The 6,110-nt window shown below is 39.1% G+C and overlaps 1 long non-coding RNA gene across 1 annotated transcript; it reads left to right on the forward strand.

Moving 5' to 3' along the window:
- Nucleotides 1-5,201: 5,201 nt before the first annotated feature.
- Nucleotides 5,202-6,110, forward strand: LOC117821127. Its single transcript, XR_004632910.1, has 3 exons — nucleotides 5,202-5,295; nucleotides 5,421-5,541; nucleotides 6,017-6,110. It is a non-coding gene; the product is annotated as an uncharacterized LOC117821127 (long non-coding RNA).

Below are 6,110 nucleotides of genomic sequence, written 5' to 3' on the forward strand. Positions count from 1 at the left end.
TTCAGGCCCCCTTTGCTGCTCTAAAGTCCATAACTTGCAGAGTCTTACTGTCCCGCCGGACACAGAATCAGGACTGATCTTGTCTTAACCGAAATTAACCCTTTAATTATTCGATTCATCTCAGAACTTCTTCTCAAGGATTAAGACTCACACATTGAGTCTTTACTGTGTCGAGTCACAGCCCGAAGCTGGCTTAGACCCACAGAGAGACTCACAGACCAGCAGATAGACTTTGAAATCTATCCTCTGATTGACAGGAAGCCAGAGTAGGGATTTTGAAACTGGAGTAATGTGGTCATACTTTTTAGTTTTTGTCAGGACCCGTGCAGCAGCATTTTGAATACCCTGAAGTTGCTGAACAGTTTGTTTTGGCAGTCCTGTGAACAGATCGTTGCAGTAATCTAATCTGCTAGAAATAAATGCATGTACCAGCCTCTCAAGGTCTGTCTGTGACATCATTCCTCAAACTGTGGTTATGTTTTTCAAATGGTAAAAAGCAGAAGAAGTTACAGATTTGATGTGAGTCTTGAAATTTGAATCTAAGTCCAGGATGACTCCAAGATTTCTTGCTTGACTCTTAGCTACCAGGGAGAGGGACTGAAGGTGAGAGCTGACACTCTGTCTTTCTTTACGTGGCCCAAAGACAATAATGTCCGTCTTATCTTTGTTCAGTTGGAGAAAATTCTTTTGCATCCAGTCATTCATTTGCTCACCGTTTGTCATTTACAACAGTTCAGACAGTGGCTGAAATTTTGTTGCTGAGCTGTATGCTCGATGATTCTGTATTTGCAATCCTTTTTCTTGTTGTCGGACGTTTTGGCTTAGCACCAAGTGCATGCCAGGTGACATCAGTCTGTTCTTTAGAAAGTTTCGGAAAAGACACTGTATCATCTAGGTTTAGGTTCTCAGCAGTTGCACTATGGTTAACTTTGCCATGAAGAGTGGTCATTTTTGTGTTCTGGTTAGCCCCAGACTTACCTATCTCACCCTTGGCTGTTATTGGAAGTGTGTCATGAAGCCCTTTTTCAGCTTCAAGAGTAAAAATCCTTGTCTGGAGGACAGCAATTTCTTGTAAAAATCTCTGACACTTTTTGCATGAAGACTCCGTTGAGCGTTTTCCGAGATTTGGGAGACCGTAGTGCATAATTTAAGATCCTGGGGCTTGCTGGATCCTCCTGATGTCAGACAAACTCCCATGGAAGCTCGGTGAAAAGGTGAAAAAATGGTAGCTGACCTCCTAATTACTGTCCAAGTGATTTTTAAATGTCCAAAATTCAGTGCCCGTTACTTTTAGTGAAAAAAAGGGGGGATATGAGCAAAAGAATGTAAGAAATGCGAAAGAATGCAGAGAGCAAGCAATAAAAGCGTCTACACTCTAGGGAAGCAGCAACCATGGCAGAAGTGCAACAAATTGCCATGGAAAGTATTGTATAATGTTTATTGCATCATGTAACTGATAAACTGTTGTTATGTTTCAGTCATACGCATCCGGGTAGATTTGGCGGGCCCTCATCTGGCCTTCAAGGAGGTAAGAAAAAGTGTCTGATCTGTCTTGTCATGGGATGGTAATTCCAATCTACATTACATTTGATGCTGTCAAAAATATGAATAATAACCTTTGATTACCGGTGATACTCATATGATTCAGACTTCAAATGTTATCCCTTCTCTTCAAAGAGAAGCCTTTATCTTGGGTGTCAGGCTCAGGAATATTTAGATTAGTAGAAGTAATATCATAGGATGATAACCCGATATGTGACTCTTATTCGTTAAGATATATCTTTTCTTGAAACAGGCGCTACAAATCCTACAACCACAGAGACCCCTGGTCAGGAAGACCTCTCCTTCTGTGTTGGAAGGAGCGATGGGAATTATGCCCACCCTACTCGACCACACAGTTTTTACAGCTGCGTGAATGAGATATCATACCTCCGATTGTGCCCAGCAGACTTGTTTTACATTCAAGGATCGGATAGCTGTGAGAGGACCACCAGCACGACCCCAACAACCGTCAAAACCCACATTTCTACCCCATCTTCTTCAACAAACCAAAATGCCCCTAACCAGCCTGATTTCTGTGTTGGTAAGAAGAACGGGAATCATGCCGTCCCTGATTTCCCAAACTGGTTTGCCAGTTGTGTGCATGACATAACTTACTACTTTTCCTGCCAATCAGGCTTGATTTACAATGTAGTATTGATCGCTGTGTTTGGACCACTCTAACCACTGCACCCCCCAGTGCATCTAAAGCATAACCAAAAAACATTCAGCTAATATTTTGAAGACATCTGTGTGGAAAAGATTGGGCATTTCCCTGATGTCACTGACCCACATTATTTTTTCAACTGTAACGGGATAAGATCTCAACGTCAATCCTGCCCAGATGATCTGGTCTTTAAGTCATCCTGCACTTGTTGTACCTTTGAGTAACATTACTTATTCTCACAAACAGATAGGGGTTCATATTAAAGCTGTAAAATGATAATCTCCTCATGATTCTTAACTTGATTCATTGTGGGGAAAGAAAGCTAACCTGCCTTTTTAATCTACACTAAGGTGGAATAATTTAAAAACAGGATCTGTACAAATTCTGTCAATATGCAAGGGCATTTATATTATTTTATCTATACATACATACTAAGGAACTGTATTAGGTATCCATGATTATTGTCCTATTACTGCCTATTCTTTGTAGGTGACTATTATCCATTTGGGTGTTCTTATTTTTTATTTTCCACATTCAATCTGACATGCCTTACTTACTTAGTTGTTAACTATGATAGAGAGTTTATCTCTTATTGTTAGAGAATGTAACTCTGTTGTGTGGATTTTCTCATTATATTTGTATTTGGCCATTGCTTAAAAGGGCTGATGTTCAATTGTGAGGCAAAAATATAAAGCCTGTGCCTCTGTCTTGACTTTAATATTACAATTTTAATGTAAAATGGATGTAAGGTAATAACCCATGAAACACTTGTGAAATAAAACATGTTTCAAAAACTATCAAAAGCCCCAGTTTGTGTTGATTTTGGCGCCCCCTGTGGACAAGTGGGTACCTCTTGACTCCTTGCTGGTTTTGTCATGTACATGTGTAAGCAGAATTTTCTAACAACGAATCTCACCCTGCTTTACTTTAACACCTGTTAAGAATCTGTGCCACAGCTGTTTCATTTGCATGCAGTTAATCAATTCATCTGATACCTACCCCTTGCCAGCTGTTTAAGGCATTACAAGTTTAAAACATAGAAATAATCAATCTTGTCATTGATGGTCTTGTTGGCTTTTGTGGGTCATAAAAATGCAGCTGTGTTAGCATCAGTCTGTTTTTCAACCAGCTAAAATCTCCCACAGTGGCTTTAAAAGTTTGTGACATAGAAGTCACGATAAAGTGTTGAAACAAGCTGACTTACTAGCACTCATGGAAAAAGAGCAGAAACATCTTTGTCAAATATTTCTTGACAATCAAGCCTCTTATCTTTGTGAAATGAACATGTACTTGTCCATACCAATACAAAGGATGTACAGTATGTGCAGATCAAATAGAATTCCATCCCTGAATTATATATAAAGTCTTTTTTATCTAGAAACCAAAGATCCTAAGCGGCACTGTTAAGATCTGGTATTCTTCCTTTGGCTGTTAAGTTTGGTTGATTAAAAAAAAAAATCCCTGAAGAAAACACATTTTGGGAGTGGTGTGATTTAGATGAAGGGGAAACTGAGTCCCATTTTCTTTTGTTCTGAACAAACTATGATGACCTCAGAGAGTTGTTGTTTCATGATATTGTAAAAAGCTTGAATATTGTGGTGGACAGATGAGCAAAAACTAGAATTGGCTGTTTAATTTTGAGCTGGCCAATTTTGTCTCAAAAGCCTGGAAAAGAAGACAAGACTGTCTTTGAAATGACTGTTTAGTTTTGTCTTCATTTTCTTCTCCTATTTCTTGACAATGAATAGACCTGCTGTGTGCTCTGACCCTGGACTGAATGCATTTACGGTGCCTTGCAATGCGGGCTGGGCATACAAAAATACATAGTATGACACAATAAGAAAATTTGAAAATAAATACTTAAAAACTTCAAGTTTCACTGCCTTTAAAAGCTTTTTAAATTAGTTATAGAGTAAACTAAAGTTACATTGAGTTGGTTGCATTAAAACTAGTTTAAAGTTGTTACTTCAGGTCACTTGTCCACATTTCAATCTAATGTAGCATTTATGGAGCGCCGCCTGCAAGCTAGTTCAGGCAGACAACTCGAGCTGCGCTGATTCATACTGACACGTCATCCTCTCTAGTATTTAGCAGGCCGTTTTGAATAGAGCCCCTGTCTCTGCCTCTGCTTTGCCAGTGCTCCTGCTGTCCTGCTCACTGCCGAGTGCAAACTTCGTACCCACCTCCTCCCCGGCATCCACCTGTGGGCTCCGAGGTTAGTCCTATCTGATTACTCCTCAGTGTCTGCATTTAAATAATCTACAAGGAGTAATGAGGTTCAGAGCCCTTACGCCAAACACAACACTGCATGCTGCAATAAACCTTATCTTAAGTAATCGTGAGCCATTGATGATGATGATGCTATCTTAGTGCTATCGTTACTGGGATTAGAAGTTGGCCAGTGCTTAGTTATGTTAGTTCATTAGCACTGAACTGCATGATATGAAACACATAACGTTACCCAAAACATAATGCACTGTCCCTATGTCTTCATCACAACAACATTAAAAATCAAGCCACATCTGGGATGAGCTTTTTTTTGGCCAATCATATGGAGAAAAACTATGAGGGGAAGAGGAGAAGATAATGAGAAGAAACGGAGTGAGAGGTCAAGAGTAGCAGGATGATGAGAAAGGCAGGTGGGAGGAAGCAAAGGAGGATGTACAGGAGGAAAGAAGCAGGGAATAAATACTTTTCAACATTATATACTTTACGAACATGCCTATAATGACTGTAGAAACTCTGTACCCAGAGTACATATGCTAACCCAGAAATTTAGGGACATAGTGCAGATGTAATGTGTCAGAAAGCTTATTTCAATTATTATTATTTTGCTTATGCTTGGTGTTCTTGACTCTTACCTATTCCTGTTTTTACCACTGTTGCTATGATTCTTGAATTTTCCCCTAGGGATCAATGAAGATGATTTATCTTATGTGTCGGAGGCATTAGTATATGGCCTCCACAGATTCAAACACTCTTTGTCTTTCTATACAGATTTTCTATCTAGAACCAGCAACAAACAACCGCTCAGACACTGCTCATTCATTTTTTCTGAAGGCAGTGGAAGACTATGGCTGGCCTTCCAGGTACACAATGATATAAACATGGGCCATTGTTTCCGTGCACTAATTACTCATTTCAGTCATTTTTTGTAAAATTTTGTTGTGATGAACATGACTGAACAATTCTCCCATGTATTTTCAACGGTCAGAGGTGATCAAGGCGTTGAAAATGGGGCCCACCCTTTACGATCTGAAGGAGGACTCTCCCCCAACCAGCTCGGGGTTTTGGGTCACATAAAGAACCCTTGTGATGTGAATGAAGATTTGCAGGTTTGTTGATGCTCAAACTCAAAGTGCTGTGTACAAAGGCAAAGTGAAGTTGACAAGTTTTAAACCTGAATATGTAGAGGCTGAAAGTTATATTAAAACAATCTATTTTTATTTACATTTGAATGGTGTCAATATCTTCCACAGTGTAGAAGGAGTAGAACGTTAAAATACAGGGGAAAATTGTTCAACTATCATATATAAGTGTGTATCTTTGTGTTACTTTATTGATGCAATCACACAATTAGAGCAAGTCAACTAAGCAACATTTATAATAGATGTTTTGATTGCTTAAAAATTATACATATTTTATTCTCTGGTTAATTTTTTTCTGTCATCACTGCACTTTGCCTGTGTAGGACAGTGAAATATTTCTAAATCATTAGCCTCATAGCTTAATTGCCCAATTCATATTTTGGCTCGATTGTGATATCTACCAAATTCTACTCTCCTAACACAGTAATATTTTCATTTCCAGAACATGGATCTATTTGGAACTGACTAGGAAATGTTCGATGATGTGCATGAGGAACCATATGGGGTTCAAGTCCAGGAAATTGAGTGCCCTCTGA

Source organism: Notolabrus celidotus, chromosome 11 (assembly GCF_009762535.1).
Source record: "Notolabrus celidotus isolate fNotCel1 chromosome 11, fNotCel1.pri, whole genome shotgun sequence".
NCBI lineage: Eukaryota > Metazoa > Chordata > Actinopteri > Labriformes > Labridae > Notolabrus > Notolabrus celidotus.